The sequence below is a fragment of the Peromyscus maniculatus genome, chromosome 2 (assembly GCF_049852395.1).
Source record: "Peromyscus maniculatus bairdii isolate BWxNUB_F1_BW_parent chromosome 2, HU_Pman_BW_mat_3.1, whole genome shotgun sequence".
NCBI lineage: Eukaryota > Metazoa > Chordata > Mammalia > Rodentia > Cricetidae > Peromyscus > Peromyscus maniculatus.
In genome coordinates this window covers 163317632-163337309 of record NC_134853.1, presented here as the reverse complement: position 1 = coordinate 163337309, position 19678 = coordinate 163317632, and positions in this window count along the sequence as shown.

Sequence of the window (19678 nt, the reverse complement as noted above, 5' to 3'; positions counted from 1 at the left end):
ATCGTTTATCTGGTCTTGATTTAACTTTGGTATGTGGTACCTATCCAGAAGATTGTCCATTTCTTCCAGATTTTCCAATTTTGTGGAGTACAGGTTTTTGAAGTATGACCTGATGATTCTTTGGATTTCATCATTGTCAGTTGTTATATCTCCCTTTTCATTTCTGATTTTGTTAATTTGGATGCTCTTTCTCTGCTTTTTGGTTAGTGCAGACAAGGGCTTGTCTATCTTGTTGATTTCTTTCAAAGAACCAACTCTTTTTTTATTGATTCTTTGTATTGTTCTCTTTGTTTCTATTTTATTGATTTCATCTCTCAATTTGATTATTTCCTGGTGTCTATTCCTCCTGGGTGAGTTTGTGTTTCTTTTTGTTCTAGAGTTTTAAGGTGTGCTATTAAGTCATTTGTGTGAGATTTCTCCAACTTCTTTATGTGTGCATTTAGTGCTATGTATTTTCCTCTGAGCACTGCTTTCAGAGTGTCCCATAAGTTTGGGTATGGAGTACATTCATTATCATTGAACTCTAGGAAGTCTTTAGATTCTTTATTTCTTCCTTGACCCATTGGTGCTTCAGTTGGACATTATTCAGTTTCCATGACATTGAAGGCTTTCTATAGTTTGTTTGTTTGTTGAAATCTAACTTGTGTCTTTGTCTCACTCTTAGCTCTTGGTTTAATTGGAGCTGACAGATTCTGTACCTCATGGAACTATTCTTTCCCCATCCATGCTAGCTGATTCTGTGGCTCAGGGAGCCCCTCTTGGTCTTATCAGGGCTCTAGGTCTAGTCAGAGCTGGTGGATTCTTTTTCTCAAGAAGCCTCTCTTGGTCCAATAAGAGCTAGTAGATCCAGTGTCTCAGAAATCCACTCTTGGTCCAATGAGAACTGGTGGATTCCTTGTCTCAGGACATTATGGAGTCTCAGCCAGATGGGTATTGGAGTAGGGTGTGGGTCTTGTAGATTGCATGATCTGATGGGAGTTTTTGGTAGGGAAAGCCTGGCTCCAGGAGTTTTCCCTGCTGGTCAGCAACTGGGACAGAGTTGGATGGGGGTTCCTGGGGACTGGTTGTGTCCTAGGACCTAGGTCCTAGAGGCAGGACTCTCTGGGTGGGAGAAGGGTCACTCACCTCTTGATCCAGTGAGAGCTGGCAGATTGGATTCCTTGTCTCAGGAAGTTACTGGGGTCTCAGGTAGATGGGTATTGGGATAGGGTGTGAGTCTCGTAGATTGCAGGGTCTGATGGGGGTTTTGTAAGAGGAGCCTGGCCACAAGAATTTTCCCTGCTGGCTAGCAACTGGGGCAGAGTTGAGTGGAGGTTCCTGGGGACTGGCTGTGTCCCAGGCCCCATAGTAAGGGACTCTTAAAGATTTATTTATTTATTATGTATACAGTGTTTTGTTTGCACATATCCCTGCAGGCCAGAAGAGGGAACCAGATCTCTTTATAGATGGTTGTGAGCCACCATGTGATTGCTGGGAATTGAACTCAGGACCTTTGGAAGAACAAGCAGTGCTCTTAACCTCTGAGCCATCTCTCCAGTCCCATAATATCTTTTTTTTTATTTGCTTTTTGTCTTTTTTTTCCCCTCCTGGGCTGAGGACCATACCCAGGGCCTGGTGCTTGCTAGGCAAGCATTCTACCTCTGAGCAAAATCCCCAGGACCTGTTTTTTTTTTTTTTTTTTTTTTTTTTTTTTTTTTTTTTTTTTTTTTTTGGTTTTTGGAGACAGGGTTTCTTGGTATAACTTCGTGCCTTTCCTGGAACTCACTTGGTAGCCCAGGCTGGCCTGGAACTCACAGAGATCCACCTGGCTCTGCCTCCTGAGTGCTGGGATTAAAGGCATGCACCACCACTGCCTGGCTGCAGGGGACTCTTAAAGACACTGCTAGGATGAAACTGAATGAATCCATCATATAGACAGACTAAATTTTGGAAAAGCATCATCTGCCTTGCTTTCATTCCCACCAATCCTCTTCAATACTGTTTGGCATAACTAATCTCTTGATGTCTCCCTAGGTGCCTGAAGAACCCCTTGCAGACCCTGTCAATCACTGACTGCCGGCTCTCCCAGTCAGACTTGGACTACCTGAGCCAGTGCTTGAACATCCAGGAGCTCAAACATCTGAACCTGAGTGGTGTAGAGCTCTCTGATTCATGCCCTAAGCTTCTTGGGGTTCTCCTTGAGAGAATCGCAAGAACCCTGCAAACCCTGGAATTGGAGGAGTGCAAGATGAAGGACTGTCATTTCAATGCTATCTTGCCTTCCCTGAGCCAATGCTCCCAGCTTACTAAGGTCAATTTCAAAAATAATGATATCTCTCTGCTTGTCCTGAAGAACCTTCTACATCACACAGCCAAGCTGAGAAAGCTGACCCATGAGCTGTACCCTACCCCTCTGTTATGCTATCAGGAATTTAAGCTACTTTGTGCTGAGCTGCTGGATATACTCAGGGCTGAAAGGGAGCCCAAGAAAGTCTCTTTTTCTCCTGTTTGGAGTGCTTTCACTCACGATTCTATACCTTGGAGGGCAGAATTTTTTGCCTTACTTTCTCAATAAATAGGATAAGTTTTCTTCTGGTACTAAAAATGGAAGCCTAGTGTTGGGAGTGTATGTATACTTTGGACATCCTTGATTGCCTATAATAAAATGTGCTGAGTTTTATGGGTTGCTAGTGTGTCTTCATCGGAGTGCACAGCCCACTTATTCCCAGCATTTCAATATCTGTTCCTTTCCCCATCGCCCTAATCAAGTCATGGCATCTTACAGACATATCTGTCATCATGAGGTTCTAGAGCATATGGCTTCACAGTGCCTAATATATTGGAAAGTAAATGGAGTGCAAATGGTTCAGATCACAGGGACTCAGGTTGACAAGAAGAACAATGGGATGTGTACCCCTGGCTGTCCTGGAACTCACTTTATAGTCCAGGCTCAGAGATTCACCTGCCTCTGCTCCCAAGTGCTGGGACTAATGGTGTGAACCTCTACCACCTGGAAGGATTGGATGTTTTGTTTTTTAAGTAATTTTTCCATTTTTGGTTTTCAAAACAGTTTTTCTTCATAGTCCTGGCTGTCCTGGAACTTACTATAATGTAGTCCAAGCTGGCCTTGAACTCAACAGAGAGACCCTGTCTTAGTAGTAGTAGTAGTAGTAGTAGTAGTAGCAGCAGCAGCAGTAGTAGTAAATCAATAAGTAAAACATGTACCTTAAAGTGTGTGTGTTTATGGTTGGGAGCTGGAGATCTGGTGCCCTCTCCTGGCCTGCAGGCATACATGCACACACAATAAATAAATCATAAAATTTTTCTTAATTATTACATTTATTTAGTCTCTCTCTCTCTCTCTCTCTCTCTCTCTCTCTCTCTGTGTGTGTGTGTGTGTGTGTGTGTGTGTGTGTGTGTGCTTGTGAGTGTGTGAATGCTGAGGCACAGGTATGGATGTCAGAGAACTATGAGAATTCTCCACACCACATGGGTCTTGGTGATTGAACCCAGGTCCTCAGGCTTGGTGGCAAGTGCCTTTACCAGCTGAGCCACCTCACCTGCCAAAACAATTTTTTTTAATTTTAATAAAAGTGGTGGTGTGAAGCTTGCTAGTGCAGTGTTGCATTCTCAGCACACAAAAAAAGAAAACTTTGGAAATGTCTGCTTCAGGTCTGCTGTAAATTTTTATTTTATTTTTCAGAAAGGGACTCTCCTTGGCAGCCCTGGCCTGGCCTCCAACTCAGAGATCCTTCTGCTTCTGCCTCCCAGGGGCTGAGATTAAAGACCATCATCACACCTTGGCAGTTTTCTGTAAATTTTTTCTTGGAGACAGGGTTTCTCTGTAGCTTTGGAGACTGTTCTGGAACTCACTCTGTAGACTAGGCTGTCCTCGAACTCACAGAGATCTGCCCGCCTCAGCCTCCCCAGTGCTGGGATTAAAAGCCTGTGCCACCATCTCCCAGCTAGTTTTCTATAAATTTAAAAGTTTAAACTTTAGCTGGTGCTGCTTGTCTGTAATACCAGTTCATGAGGCTGAGGCAGGAGGATTTCCCTGAGTTTGAGACTAGCCTGAACTACATAGTGAGTTTCATGTGGGCTATAAAGTGAAACCTCTTCTATAAAAAAAAAACCAAGTTCAGAGTTCCAAGTTGTAACCCATCCAGTGAACTGGTTTCTGTCCATGCTGAACTTTCATGGCTCCACCCGACCCCCACACTGGACATAGCACTTAAACAGCCTCCTTCTCCACACTTTCAAAGTCATTATCCCCCTTCATGTTTAGTTTCTCATTTTTGAAAATAAGTGTTATCAAGAGATATAATGTTGTCATCAGAAATCTAGCAAAGATCAACAGAATGCTACCCCGATTCAACAAAATGTTCCAAGCCTTGGAAGAAGACTTGTTCATAGAGGATCTGGGTTCAATTTCCAACACCTACATAGCTCAGCTATCTGTAGCTCCAGTTCCAATGGATGTAAAACCCTCTTCTGGCATCTTTTGGCAGTGCATGAACATTATGCACAGACACACACGCAGTCAAAACACCCATACACATAATAAAAACAAATATTTCAAATGTCTTCATTTAGACAGGCCTTCAATCTCAACACTGGGGAAGCAGAGGCAGGGATTAAAGGGACCTCTGAGTTGTGGTCAGCCTGGTCTACAGAGTGAGTTCCAGGATAGCCAGGGCTCTACAGAGAAACCCAGGCTTGGAAAACCAAAACCAAACCGAACAAAACATTCATTAAGAAAATAACTCTTGATATTAGCGTAAAGCAGATTCTGGGTTCTGGGTTTGGGAATACTGTTTGCTGGTTCCCCGGTCTGCATCACTGCCAGCTGACCACAAGATGCCTGGTAAGAAACCAAAGAGGCTGAGCTTGCATCCTCACTGTGCCTGAAACTGGGTGTAGACTAAAAATACTTGCCATTGGTTAGCTAAATGAGTGAGCTTTTTGGCTTTGCACAATCAATCAATCAATCAATCAATCAATCTTCCTTATCAAATTTATTTTTAACTATCAAAGTATTTAATTTGCATGTCCTTACCTTATATTTTAAATGACTCTGGTTGGAGAGCTAGCAAGTTAGGATAAGGTTATTATAACTTGTTTAAGTTTGATGTAGCCCAGGCTGACCTCCAACTTGCTAAATAGTTGAGGTTGGCCTTGATCTCTGGATCTCCTATCTTTTGAGACAGGCTTTATCGGGGTAGCTCTGGCTGTCCTGGAACTCACCATGGAGCCCATTCTGGCATCAAACTCAGATCCTAGTGTTTCTGCCTGCGACGATTAAAGATGTGCACCACCATGCCTGACTTTGATTTATTTTATATGTGCGTGAGTGTTCACCTACTTGTATATATGTGTATCATCCGTGTGCTTGTGCCAGGGATGTTAGAAGAGAGTGCTAAATTCCCTAGAACTGGAATTACCAGGCAGTTGTGAGCTGACATGTGAGGGCTAAAAATGAATTCCAGGCCCTCTACAGGAGCAAGTGCTCCTAAATGCTGAACCATCTCTCCAGTCCCAGACCTCCTATGTTAGGGTGCTAGGATTACAGGCTTCTGTCACTACTCCCAGCAATATAGTGTCTGAGTGATGAGAAAAACTACCCCAGGAAGTTGAGTTAGCTTTCAGAATCCTCAGGAATCACTTCCCACTGGGAATGGAATCCAGTGCCCCACTGGTTGGAAATGGGTGAGAGTGAAGTGGGCTGTGACCACTGATACTTGGGAGATGAAAGTGCAAATGGGGGTGGGGGAGTGATATGGATTTGTGGGTCAATGGAACATAGAGCAGAATGAGCAGTGACTGTGGCCCTGTGTTTCTGTGATGAGTGAGAAGGGCCCTCTAATCATTATCATGAAAATATAGATGTCTTTTTCTAAATGCTTCTCTGGGATCTTTCTCCCTGAATATCCCCCAAAATGAGCAGCAAGACCCTACTCACACTCCAGGAACTGGCTGGCCAGAGACTGTTGAGAGAGGAGGCCTTGGCCAACATTGCTTTGAAGAATTTACCCATAGTATTGTTACCACAACTGTTGAAGCAAGACTATGCTGGTCATCATGTTAATGTCCTGAGGACAATAGTGTCTCCGTGGCCCTTCCCCCGACTCCCTCTGGGAGCTCTGAAGAGAACAAACTCCTTAGAGACCCAAGCACAAGTTGTCCTAGAGGAGATTGATAAACTGCTTATCCAGGAGGTTCGCCCTAGGTGAGGAAGACTTGGGTACCCTGGGAGGGAATCCCAGAGCAGAGATGATAGGAGTCAAAATGGGGAAGAGGGGCCACAGACAGAGCAGAGGTTTCTGATGGTGACAGCATTCAGACTACAGACTTTGGCCATTGCTGAGCCATCTGGGATAGGGCTGTGCAGGGTGCGGGACTCATGGTGGATACAGCTGTGGCTGAAGGACTACCCCTGCTTCCCATGGGTACTAGAAGTGGGAGAGGGAGACACTAAAAGGACATGGGAGAAAGTAAGACAGAATGGAAGGCCAACTTCAGGGCTGGAATAAAACACAGGCAAGATATTGTGTCCAGGCCTAGCTGCTGAGGCTCTTTTCTGTTTTCCCCACAGGCAGGAAAAACTGGAAGTGCTGGATCTACGGTCTGTGGGTCAGAACTACTTGGATATGCGGCTTTGGTCCATGGATAACTGGTTACCACAGACCTCAAGTGAGACTCAAGCACTGGCAGGCCATTCGAAGGCGGGAGTGAAGAAGCCCTTGAAGGTGGTGGTGGACTTGTTTTTCATAGAAGGCCCCCTTACCCAGTTCTTAGGGTACCTCTTTGAGTGGAGTGATAAGAGGAAAGGCCTGTTACAGCTGTACTGTAATGAGCTTCAGATTGGTCAGCATCCCGTTTTAAACACAAGAAGCTCTTAGAAAAGGTGAACCTGGAGTATGTAGAAACACTGGGCCTGCATGATGCTTGCTGCAATCCAGTTTTCTTGCTTAACTTGGCTTCTTACCTGGACTGCATGAGGAACCTGCACAAGCTCTCTCTCACCAACATCCAAGGAGATAACTTTATTTCCCCAGAGGAGAAGAGCTATATCATCATCCAGTTCACCTCGCAGTTCCTCAAGCTGGAGTGTCTCCAGAAGCTGCATCTGGAAACTGTTCCCTTCCTTGAGGGCCCTCTGCACCAGCTGCTTGGGTCAAGACAGATGCTCTGCAGAGCAGAATAAAGCCCTGGTCCTTTATAGTAGTGGGCACCTGCTCCCTGTACCCACTAGTGGATTGACAGTGCTGAGGCATTAGAAATGTCAAGGCATTGTTTCCTGTCTGCTCTGGCCTGGAGAGAGGTCTCACATAACCAGTGATGCAAAGGATCAAGGTTAAGCTGGGGTTGATGGTCTGGTAATGCATCCATGTTGATTAGCCAGTTATGAAGCAATGAGATCTAGTGAGTGGGTTCTAGTTTCTTCCTTAGCTGGTGTGTTCAAGAAAGCTGAAGACACAGGAGGGCATTGATGAAAGCATGTCACACCTGCATTAGTTCCCAATCTGTGCTCTATTCAGCAGCCATGTGTATGGACACAGCAGGCCACCTACTCTTTCCCATTAAGGAAAGGCTGGGGTTTTTCTTTTTCTTAACTGAAAAGATGCTTTTTACTTTAAGTTAAACTATAGAAATGGATGAAAACTTAAAACAGTGCTTACCAGACATTTCCCCTGGAGCCAAGCTGATATGTTCATATTGCCTGACTTGATTCTAGCCAAGTTAGCTGGACTACATATTTTCCTTTTCTTAATAAATAGATTTATATAATTATACAATTAAGTCAAATAGTGAAGTAATGACAATCATGTAACTTGTGCGTCTAAAAAGTACAGTTTTAGAATTGATGGTAATATCTGAAGTTTTTGAGCAGAAATTAGCAGTTTGCCTTCTTTGAAGAAATAAGGAAAATTTGCCCTACAGATCTCCTGATGTTTCATATGTATATGTTTGTGGGCCTGAGCCAATGTTTGCATACCATGTGCTAGGTGCCTATGGAGATAAGAAGAGGGCATCAGTTTGCTCCCTGGATACTCTTTCAGGGGATTTTGAGGAGGGAAAAATTTGACTTGGGCATGTTGACAGTTGTCGTGGGAGTAGATTCTGGCAGGTTGGATATATAAGGGTCTTACCTCAGCATAGAGATTATAAAGTCATGTTCAGAATTATGAAATGTGTCTCTTCCTATCTTGATGATTGGCATGGTTTACAGTTTTAAATCTAAAATGTCCTGTGAACATCCCCATAAAATGAAGTAGAGTTACTCTAACATTCTCTCTCATGCTTTCTGAGACTGTCACATCTCAAATGTGTGGCTAGTTATGGCAGATCCATGCACCCAAGGTTATCATCTAGAGATTGTGATAATCTCTGGTGTATTGCAGATGTAATCCAGGATGCTCAGGGTATGAGGGACCCATAGGCACATTGAAGAGTTTGACACATGAGGAAAAGGAATTGAGGTTTAAGCCACAGTTCCATAGGGTTATATTTTGGGGGCCCTCCAAAATAAAAATTTTAACAATTTTTGTGAGGACTTATTTTATAGTATGTGTGTCTTACTTGCGTGCGTGCGTGTGTGCATGTGTGTGTGTGTGTGTGTGTGTGTGTGTGTGTGTGTGTGTGTGTGTGTGTGTGTGTGTTTCCTGAATATGCCTGGTGCTTATGGAGGCTGGAAGAGGGGATCGGATCCCATGGAACTGGAGTTACATGTATACCATGTGGGTACTGGGAACAATGCCCATGTGCTCTGCAGAGGCAGAAAATGCTCTTAATCACTGAGTCATTTCTCTAGTCCCTTAAAAATTTTCAGTTTTTTTTGTTTGTTTTTATGCTGGGTGTGGTGGTAAATGCCTACATATGGCTCTCTGAATTACTGGCCAGTCATTGCTATAAAGTGAGACTCTACCTAATTATATATAAAATTTGTGGGACATGAATGCAGGTTCTAAAGGAGGCCAGAAAAACGGTGTGGCTTGTAGCTGGAGTTATAGTTATACTGTGAGGAGTCTGAGGATACTAGGAATGGGTTGGGGTACTTTAGAAGAACAGCAATGGCTCTTAACCCCTAAGCCACCTCCAACCCCCCAAATTTTATTTTTCAGTCTCATTTCTTTGGAGTATGTGCTATAGTACTTGTGGAACTCAGAACAAATGGGGTTCTCTTATTCTCTGGTTCTTTGGTTAAAGTCAAGTCTCAGCCTTGATGGTAAGTTCCTTTACCAGATGAGCCACCTCACCAGACCTGGTTTGAGTTTTGTGTTATATTATATTATATATATATTTTTTGTGGGGTGTGTATTTTTGAGGCAAGTCTCTCCTTTTAGCCCCTGCTGACCTGGAACATGCTATGTAGCTCAGACTGGTCTCAAACTCCAGCAATCCTTGTCTCAGCTTTCCAAGGTCCAGGAGGCAACAGCTGCTTTACACTTTGGATTTCTCATTCTGATACAATCCAACTTTGTTAACATCATAATCCTGCCTCGTCATCTTGGATGAGTGCACCATCACATGAGGTTACACCTTTTAGTTTCTTTCTTTCTTTCATTCTTTTTTAACCTCTTAATGTCTTAAAATTTATAATTTTATTTGGGGAGGACAGGAGGAGTGATGGTGTGAGTGTGCCTGTGAGTGTCGGTGCTCTGGAGCCCCAGAAGAAGACATTTCTTGGAACTAGAGCTGGCCTTGCAATCCTTTGTGAGTGATCTGCATGGAAGTTGGGAGCCAAACTCTAGTCCTCTGCCAGAGCAACACATGCTTGAACAGCTGAGCCATCTCTCCAGTCCCTCCCCTTTCCCCTTTAGTTTCTCAACTCCACTCAGGAGACTTTATTCCCTTGTTTATATGTGGGTACTTGGTGCCATAATATGTGTGTGGAGGTCAGAGAACAACTAGGTGTTTTTTTTTCCATCATATGTGTCATGGGGGTTGAAACAAGTTATTAGTATAAACAAGTATTTTCTATTGTGCCATCTCCCTGGCCCACAAATGCTTTAAAAAAATTCTCGTATATAATGTGTGTGTTTGTGTGTGTGTGTGTATGTGAATATGTGTATTAAATGATATATAAAAATGTATATTCAGATAGTCCCTTGAGAGTTCCATGAATGAATGTAATGTCCTTTGATCATCACTCTCATCCATTCCCTCCCGACTTTCCTGGAGACTTTCCCCAACACATCTTCAAAGCTTTTCTTAACTCCATGTCCTTGGATGGAGAGCTAGCTCAGAGGTTAAGAGCACTTGTTGTTCATGCAGAGTACCCAGGTTCAGTCCCTAACACCTTTCACAATCGCCTGACTAAGTTCCTCGGTATGTGATATCATCTTCTAAACTCCATGAGCTCCAGGCACACGTGAGAAGCACACATTTTGGGCAGAGAAAACACTTATGCACAAACTATGAGTTCAATTAGTGTGATCTATATGAGCTGTTGTGTGGGGCCATCCATTTGATCATGGGCAACCAGACTCCAAGAAAACGAGTCTCCTTTCTCTTGCAAGAATCGTACCAGCAGTTCCTCAGCTAAGGGTGGGACTTACAAGCTCCTCCCCTATGTATATGGAATTTTCACTGGCTTGGTCTTGTGTAACTGCTCATAAGTATGACAGTCATGAGATTGCATTTCACAGCACAGCTTCCACCTGGGTCTGACATTCGTTTTGGCTCTCCTGTGATGTTCTTGACACAGCTCTGCCATACAGGGATAAGCTATTGGATCAGTTGGGTCTCATATTAATTGTACCCATTGCAAAGAGAAGGTTCTATGATCAAGGTTGAGAGCAGCACCAATCTATGGGTACAAAAATGTTTAGGATAGTAGTTCTCAATGTTCCTAATACTGTGACCCTTAAAACAGTTCCTCATGTTGCGGTGATCCCCAATCGTAAAATTATTTTTGTTGCTACTTCATAACAGTAATTTTGCTACCGTTACGAATTGTAATGTGAATATCAGTGTTTTCCTATGGTCTTAGGCAACTCCCATGAAAGGGTCCTCCAATCCTCCCAAAGGTGGCAAGACCCACAGGTTGAGAAACACTGGTTTAGGGGCTGAGGGAATTTTTCAGTGGTTAGAGCATAGTCATTTCTTATAGAGAACCCATGTTTGGTTCCCAGCACCCACATCAGGTGGTTCACAGCTGCCTATAACTACAGTTACAGGAGATCAGATGTCCCTTCTGTCCTCAATAGATACCCACACACATGAATAAATGAATCTTCAAAAATTTGCCATTTGACCAAAGGACCATTTACTGAAACAGTAACTACCCCTGCCTGTGACCTCCATAGCTATGGGTTTTTGACTGGCTGTACAGTATCCAGCATACATTTGCTCTGGAGCAGGCCTCAAGTCCAATCACAATGGAGACAATTCCCCCATAATGATCATGCCGCTGTTGCACCAGTGTGTCCATCTTCCCAGGCAGGATTGCAGTATTTGTGATTTAGGGATGGATAATACCAATGATGTCTTTTGCATCAGGATGACCCTGACTGATTTCTCTCTGTCCTGTAACCAATGTTGTGTTGTCTTCTGTAATCAATGTCAGAAGATTTCAGAATATCTAGTTATGATGGACACTTGGCTTGCTGTAGCTATTTTACTCTGGTGCTTTGGAGATCAGTCTGTGCCCTGTTATTTGTTGTAGAGTTATGATGGACACCCAAGGGCAGTGACAATGACCTATGTTGTTTTGGGGACCTCCCTGACCAATACTTTGGGAAGCTACTCAATGTCTGACACAGATTTTCAGTATTTTGTGTTTTCTGCTGTTGGCACTGTTTACCCATGTAAGATACATTAGCTATTTATTTATTCACTTATTTATTTATTCATTTATTTATTTATTCATTCATTTATTTGAGAAAAGATGTGATGACTATTCTTGGTAATTGACTTAACTACATACATCTGGAATTAACTAAAACTCAAATGGTTGGGCATAACTTTCTTTCTTTCATCTTTTTTTCAACATAACATTTCCTTGGGTAGCTCTGGATCTAGTTTTATAGACCAGGCAGAACTTGAACTCACAGAGATGCCCGCCCCCACCTCTGCCCCGTGAGTGTTGGGATTAAAGCCATATGCTACCACTGTCAGGCTGAGGGATTTTTTCTTAAATCATTTGAAGTAGTAAAACCCACTTCTCTCTTTTCTTTATCTTTTTGTTTATTCTTCTCTCATAGAATATATCCAGACCACAGCCTCCTCTCCCTTCCTCCCTCCATCCCTCCCAACCCTCCTCAGATCAACTGTTCCTCTATTTACCTTCAGGAGAGAGCGGTTTTCCCAGTGATATCACTGAACATGGCATAACAGATGCAGTTAGACTAGGCATAAACTCTCATTTTCAAGGCTGGATAAGGCAACACAGGAGCAGGAAAAGGGTCCCGAGAGAAAGAAAAGTCCGAGACACTCCCACTCCCACTGCTAAGAGTCTCAAAAAAACCCAAGCTAAACAACCACAGCACGTGTGCAGAGGACCTAGCACAGACTAATACAGTCTCCATGATTGCCACATCAGCCTCTGTAAGCTCCTGCAAGTCCTGCTTAATAGATTTTTGTTGACTATGTTCTCGGATGTCCTCAACAACTCTGACTCCTACAATCCTTCCTCCCCCTTTTCTGAGGGGTTCCTTGAGTTCTGCCTAATGTTTGGATGTAGGTCTCTGTATCTGCTCCCATCAGTTGCCTGAGGAATGGAGCCTCTCTGATAATAATTGGGCTAGACCCCGATCCAAGATCTCTGAGCCTTGCTGCTTCCCATTCCTGGCCATCCAGGCAGTGTTGGGCATGGGCTCCCTCTTGTGGCTCTGGTCTCAAGTTAGACTAGCCATTGGTTGGTCACACCCATGTTCTCTGAGCCACCATTGCTCCAGCATGTCTTGTAGGTAGGACAAGTGTGGGTTGAAGGTTCTGTGGTTGGATTGGTTCCTAGTTTTACCACTGGGAGCCTTGCTAGTTTACAGAAGATGGCAGGTTTGGGCTCCATATCCTCCATTACTACAAGTCCTCCATAGGGTCACGCTCACAGGTTTTAGGAAGATTTCACTGCTCTAGGTTTCCACATTGCCCCCAAAATGATGCCTTTTCATATTCCAGTCCTCTTTCCCATACTTTCTCTTCCTCCTTCCCTCCCTCCATCCCCCTCCTGATCACACCCTGTTCTCATTCCCACAAGCTCCCAGTCCACCCAAAAAGTCTATTTCCTTTTCCCAGGCAGATCCATGTGTTCCCTTCCCAACCTAATCCACAGAGCCTAGCTATTTACCTCACTGGGTGTGTGAATTATAGTGTGATAATCCTTTCCTTATCAGCAAATATCCACTCTAAGTGAGTATGTATCAATTTTGTCATTCTGGGTCTGGGTTGTCTTGCTCAGGATGATTTTTTTCTAGCTTCATCTATTTGCCTGATAATTTCATGATGTCCTAATTTTTTTATGATGTCATATTTTCTATATTTCTTTTTTCTTTCCTCTTTTTTTGGCTTGATTTGGTTTGGTGTTTTGAGAAGGCATTCCCATGCCTGTGGGAAGAGGGAAAGGTTCCTTTAGCCATTGCTGCATGCATGCCCCAGGAGCAGTTCCACACACCTGGAAGCCCTCTTCCAGAGAGGCTCAGCATTGATCCAAGATTCTCTAGCTGGAATTCTCTTATTCCAGAAGCTGCTGTCTTGCCCTTTGACACCATTCTCACTATAGCACAAACTTGCCTGGACCTCCCAATTTTGTCCCAGCTGGCCTGGAGTACCTGATCTGGTTGGCTTCACCTTACAAGCCTACACAATCATACTCATCTCAAATCCAAATGTCAACATTGCTTTTATTTCCATTTTTCTGTATCTCACCCAGACAAATAGTTAATAGTTTTCATCTAGAGAATATAAAGTAATGTTTATTGTGTCACTCGGGCTGGTCTTAGCCCTGGATATTAGCAAAGGTTGTACTAGATTCCTTAGGGGTCACTGAATCACCATCTATGGACCAGATGGCAGGACACTGAATCCAGCAAGTGAGTGCAGCCTCCATCACTGTAGAGGGCTTCAGTGACTCCTCTGAGACTCTGCCTCAAATGGACCATTTGAGTCACAGGTCCTCTAATCCCCACTGACTTCCAGTCCCAGGGAGGAGGGATCAGTGTTCTCAATCCCCACCATGCTCATCCACATGGAGTTCCAGATGGTCCATGGAATGGATAACACCAAATGTACCATCATTAAGCGATGAATGTCAGGGATATAGTAAATCCAGGAGTATGTTGACCCACTCCATGAGCTCTGACTGAGTATTACTGACATGTGGCCACAGCATTCAGAGTGTTGGCTGAGAAAGGCTTCATTTAATCTTGAGCTTAGACAGACTGTCAGTTTGTGGAACACTGTGGTGGCTCAATGCATGAGAGTTTGCTACATCAACCGAAAACCTTAGTGTGATGCCCAGAATCTCCTGTGGAAAAAGAAACAGACCATTGAAAGTCATCCTCTGAAGGCAGGCATGGTGGCAAGTATCTTTAATCTCAGCACATGGGAGGCAGGGGCAGGTGGATTAATGGGAGTTTGTAGCTGGCCTGGTATACATAATGAGTTCTAGGATGGCCAAAGCTGTGTATGAGACCACATCTCAGAGTGGAGAGAGAGAGAGAGAGAGACAGAGAGAGAGAGAGAGAGAGAGAGAGAGAGAGAGAGAGAGAGAGACAGAGACAGAGAGAGAGAGAGAGAGAGAGAGAGAGAGAGAGAGAGAGAGAGAGAGACTGAGGGAGAGAGGGAGTGAGTATCTTCTGACCTCCACATTGTTACAATGGCACAGAGGGGCCTACATACAGACTCCCATACACACTCAATGATAATAAATCAAAGGCATATCCAGATTACATGTGGGGTGTGTATGTAAATGTAAAAGACAGCAAGTGCTCCCAGAATACAGAAAAAGAAAGGGTGGTGTCAGATAATCTGGAACTGTGCCAGGAGGTTCAGTGTGCTGAAATCAAACGCTGGTCCCCAGAAAGAACAACAAGCCTTGTTTCCATCTGAGCCATTTCTCCAAGAGAATCTCTCTCTAGCTCTTTGACTGGGGTTTCATGAAGCTGAAGTGTATAAAATGCCCAAGAACAGGGAATTTTGGGTCATTGTTCACTCTCAAAGTTCTAGGATGCAGAAGGTGTGAAACAAGGGGGGCATGAGAATAAGCAAACACGATTAGCATAATGAACAACTATGAAACTGTCCATGAAAGCGACTCAGTAAATTCAAAGAATACAATGCCCTCTCATGCAAAAGGGTTTTCTGGAATCCTATGGGAAACTGTAATGCTAAGGGTGGTGGGGGAAATAATATTCAGCTCCTCAAGCCTTCCAAAGCAAGAAAAAGAGAGATCACAGCTCAACGGTGAGAATGCTGTATGCCCAACACCAGTTCAGAGCTCCAAAAACTTACTGTTCAAGAAAGAACGTATATCCATAAATTACAAATCTTTATGTAGGATGGACAACCAAAAGACAGAGGCATGGAGCCTGCCTCATCCATTCCATTATGCTCCTTGTAACATCTTCTCTCTTTATCTCCTTCCCTGTGTCTATGGTCTCTAAGACACTGATGGTGCTGGGATGAAATCCCTACCATTTTCCTATCTCTCTTCCTGTCTGAGGTGGGGTCTGCACTCTTGACCTTCATTAGAAAATGAGCCCCTGGTTCTCCCTGTCAAAGCTTCACTCCCTCTAATCTGAACTAATGGAGCAGTCTTGTTTCCCAAGTACATCCAAAATCCCTTGAATACACATGATCTGTGTCTCCGATGAGTCACTTGAATCCTGGCTTTCATTTTTCAGAGCCCAGCTGTGACCTCTCCTTATTGATTGCAAACAGGAGCCTAGTTTGAACTTCAGGTTGTAGACACGGAATCCATGAAAATCCAGACACCTCTTAGCAACAAAGTAGATCAATTTGGGCTGCCTTATAGCCCCGAGTGTTTCCATGAGCTTAGAGCAATGTGGCAGGTCTGTCTGGCAGGACGTCACCAATGTTATTATCATAGATAACCTCAGAGGCAGGGTACATCTCTAGGGTCTGATGTCTCAGGTCACAAGTGTGCTGCTGTATCTTCTTCAGGTTTCACAGGACAGGAAGTTCTTCATGAATTTGACCTAGGAGCCTTCTCAGGGAGGAGGACACTGATTTGGAAGTATCTGTGATCATAGAGCCCTTCAAGTCTAAGCTCAGCAGTGTAGCTGTCAGTCTTTCTGTCTGTCTTCCAGAGTGAATGGCTTAAATGTCAAATACTGACACCCTCTCGACCTGTATTCCCCCTCTTATGGGATGATGCACCACAGGTTGGGTCTCGCTAATGACATCTGGAGAGCAGACAGACACCATCCTGTCTTCAAGCCCGAATGTTGTAGAAATTGTGGTGGGCATCCCAGAAATGGAGCACTTGTTGTGTCCAGTTCTTGTGGGTTAAACAGAAAGATTCCAGTGTCTGGAACTAAATTTATAATCTCATTTGACCCCTGCCTTTGTTAGGGTTTCTCTTGCTGCAACAAAACACCATGGCCAAAGAGCAAGTTGGGGAGGAGAAACGTTTATTTGACTTACCCTTCAGCATTACTGTTCATCACTGAAGGAAGTCAGGACAGGAACTCAAAACAAGGCGGCGTCCTGGAAGCAGGAGTCAATTCAGAGGCCATGGAGGGGAGCTGCTCACTGGCTTGCTTCTGCTGGCTTGTTCAGCCCATCTTCTTATAGAATTCAGGGCCATCAGCCCAGGGGTGCCACCATCCACCATTGGGCTGAGGCCTGCCCGATTGATCACTAATTGAGAAAATGCCTTTCAGCTGGATCTCATTGAGGCATTTCCTCCACTGAGGCTCCTTCCTCAGAAGATTCTAACTTGAGCCAAATTGACACACAAAACCAGCCTGTACAACCCCACATCTCATTTTCCCTTCATTCCATTATTTGAACCCAGTCTGTTTCCATTTCTAGTGACTGGGGAAAGAGGAACAGCCTCATCACATATGGACTGCGTCTGTTTGTTCTGTCCAGAAAAGAACACCAAGGAGTCTGAATCCATAAGCAAAAGCACAGAGCCTGTATTCAAGCAAGCTGGAGCCTCTTTGTGTAGGATACAGCAGTACTATCAAAGAGTGCCGAGCCTGGGCGGGACCACCTTTTGTTTTTGTTTTGATGATGGTAGAGGTTGGGGGTGAGATGATTTCCAAGGTTCAGGACCCCAATTGGCTGACAGTTGTCTAGGGGTTCAGGTGTGTGCTGGGAATGTTTGGACGGTCAGGTATTTCCCCTTAGCTGTTGGCCCTCCCTAGGTAGGGTCAGCTTATTGCTTTTTCTGGGGACTGGGTAGTACCTGCCAGTAAGCCTATCATGGCAGCTGTGTCTTGGCCCCTAAGCATGTGGTCAACGTGTCTGGGGCCTCCCACACTGTTCTCCTCTGTGCTGTCCTTTCTATTGTCTCACCTCTCCAAGATGGAGGCCTCAGAAACCTCTGATTCACTTTGTAGCACATTCTGAACTCTGTAGTCACTTCTTTCCAAAAACATGATTTCTTTCCCTCCATACCTTGGTCTTACTGACCTGGGTCAAGCTCTCTGTTGAATCCAAAATCTAGCCCACCCAGCACATTGTGAAAGGGGTTAAACTCTCCCACTCTCACAACTGAATTTAGATTTCAGTTCTCTGAGAGGGGGAAAACAGGTGCCTCTCTCAAAAAAGGGCCTTTGATTCACAGACAAGGGAGAGAAGAAACACAGGCCTAAGTCAGCTTCACCATGTGTCAAGGACAAATCCTGCAGCTCCCCTTCCAGCTGCCCTTCCGAGTCACGGGCAGACTTGCCCAAGCTTGTGCAAGTGTGTCCAAAAAGGAGAAGACTAAATCTCAGCCAGTTAAAAGTTACCAGTGTACCTGCTGGCTTGCTTAACCAATTATGTATGAGATGACCTAACTGTCCCCGAAACTCCCCGTAGCTGTCCTTCAAAGGAGCCTGCACCCTCTCCTCAGGGTCGACCTCACATGCATGCTGGAATATTCATTAAGACACGGTCTTGGCTTTTAGGTACCATTCGAGTCTGGGGTCCTAAAGACCATTTTGCCTTGCAAAGTTCAGTGGTCACCTTCCAATGGGTCCTACATGTCCAGTCGACACAACATTTGTTTTCTAAAGCAGTCCAGGCAAGAACAGTTTCTTGCCCAAATGGCAATTTTTGCCAAGAAGAAGATCAACTCCACATGGAATGTCTTTGACGCCCATCCTCTCTTTGAAGTAAATTGGTGCTGACAGGAGCAGACATCTCAATGTCCAGAAAGTCCAAGTTTTTAAAACAGTTTAAATTCCGTATTCTGTAGGTCTTTGAAGGGTTTGAAGATTACCTACCTGATTGAATTATGTCTATGTATACCCTGAAAACTTAACATGCCTGTAATTTTGACTCGCATAGAAGACTAATTATTCATCTGTAGTTATCAATTATCCATTACAATTTAAATGAGTTTCATAAACTGAATACCTCAAAAGAGAGCAGAAATATACATACAGTATAACAAAATTAACTTTAAATTTGTATCAATAAACTAAAATCAACAGCAGTGGAAAAGATTTTACACTAATTGTTGCTCTTTAAAAGCAGATACATTAATCTACCCTTTCATCCAAGCATATCGATATCCTATATTCCATATCATATCCCCCTTTATTTGTTTTTGAATCTTTTCCTTTTCTGTTTCATTAAAAGGAAAGTTTTAACTTGTTTATTGCTTGTATATAGTGTATATAGTTATTGTATTTATTGTATATAGTTTTTCTTATATTAGTTTTAACTTTTTAAATTTCTTTTTATTTTCATTAGACAAAACAGGGGAAATGTGGTGATACTCTGTTTGTGCCAAAATGGGGTGATATTTTATTTGTACGTTAATCAATAAGGCATGTCTGGAGATCAAGGGGAAAAAGGCCAGCCATTTTTAAGCAAACACAGAAGTGAAGCGGTGGTAGCACACGCCTTTAATCCCAACACAAGTCAGGTGGAGTCTCTGTGTGTTCAAGGACACACCAGGGAACAGCCAAGTGTAGTGAGACACGCCTTTAATCCCGGGACCCACCACAGAGACCTGAGGTCTGTGCAGACAGGCGGTGACAAGGAAGTGAGGTAGCTGGGCTAAGAGCCAATGAGAGGGCAGAACAGCAAGGCAATCCAAACCTAGGCAATAAAAACCTAGGTAGACGGGAAGTCAGGGCATTTTGGAAGGTGCAGAGCTGTTGAGATAAGGTAGCTGGTGGCTCCAAGCATTTCCCTGGTCTCTAAGGCTCTCATCCGTATATTTGGCTCTTTTTTTTAAAAAAAAAATTAATAAGACCGTTTAGAAATTCGTTTCCAGGGCCAGGTGTGACTCTAAGCTCCTGGATAGAGTCTTCTCTGCTTCCTCTGAAGCTTTTACAAGCCATTACTACTCACCAGGCTGGTCTCAAACTCAGAGATCCTCTTGCCTCTGCCTTCCGAGTGCTGGGATTAAAGGCGTGGGCCTCTGTTGGGGGAATCTAGTTTGTCCCGGGCCGGCTCTCTGGTGTTGGCTGGTTTTTGAAGCCCATTTCTGAGGTCCAGCGGTGTGGTGTGTGTGCGTGTTGGTTTCGGGGTTACTCCGGTTCAGCGGCCCCAAACATGGTGTCCTCTACAG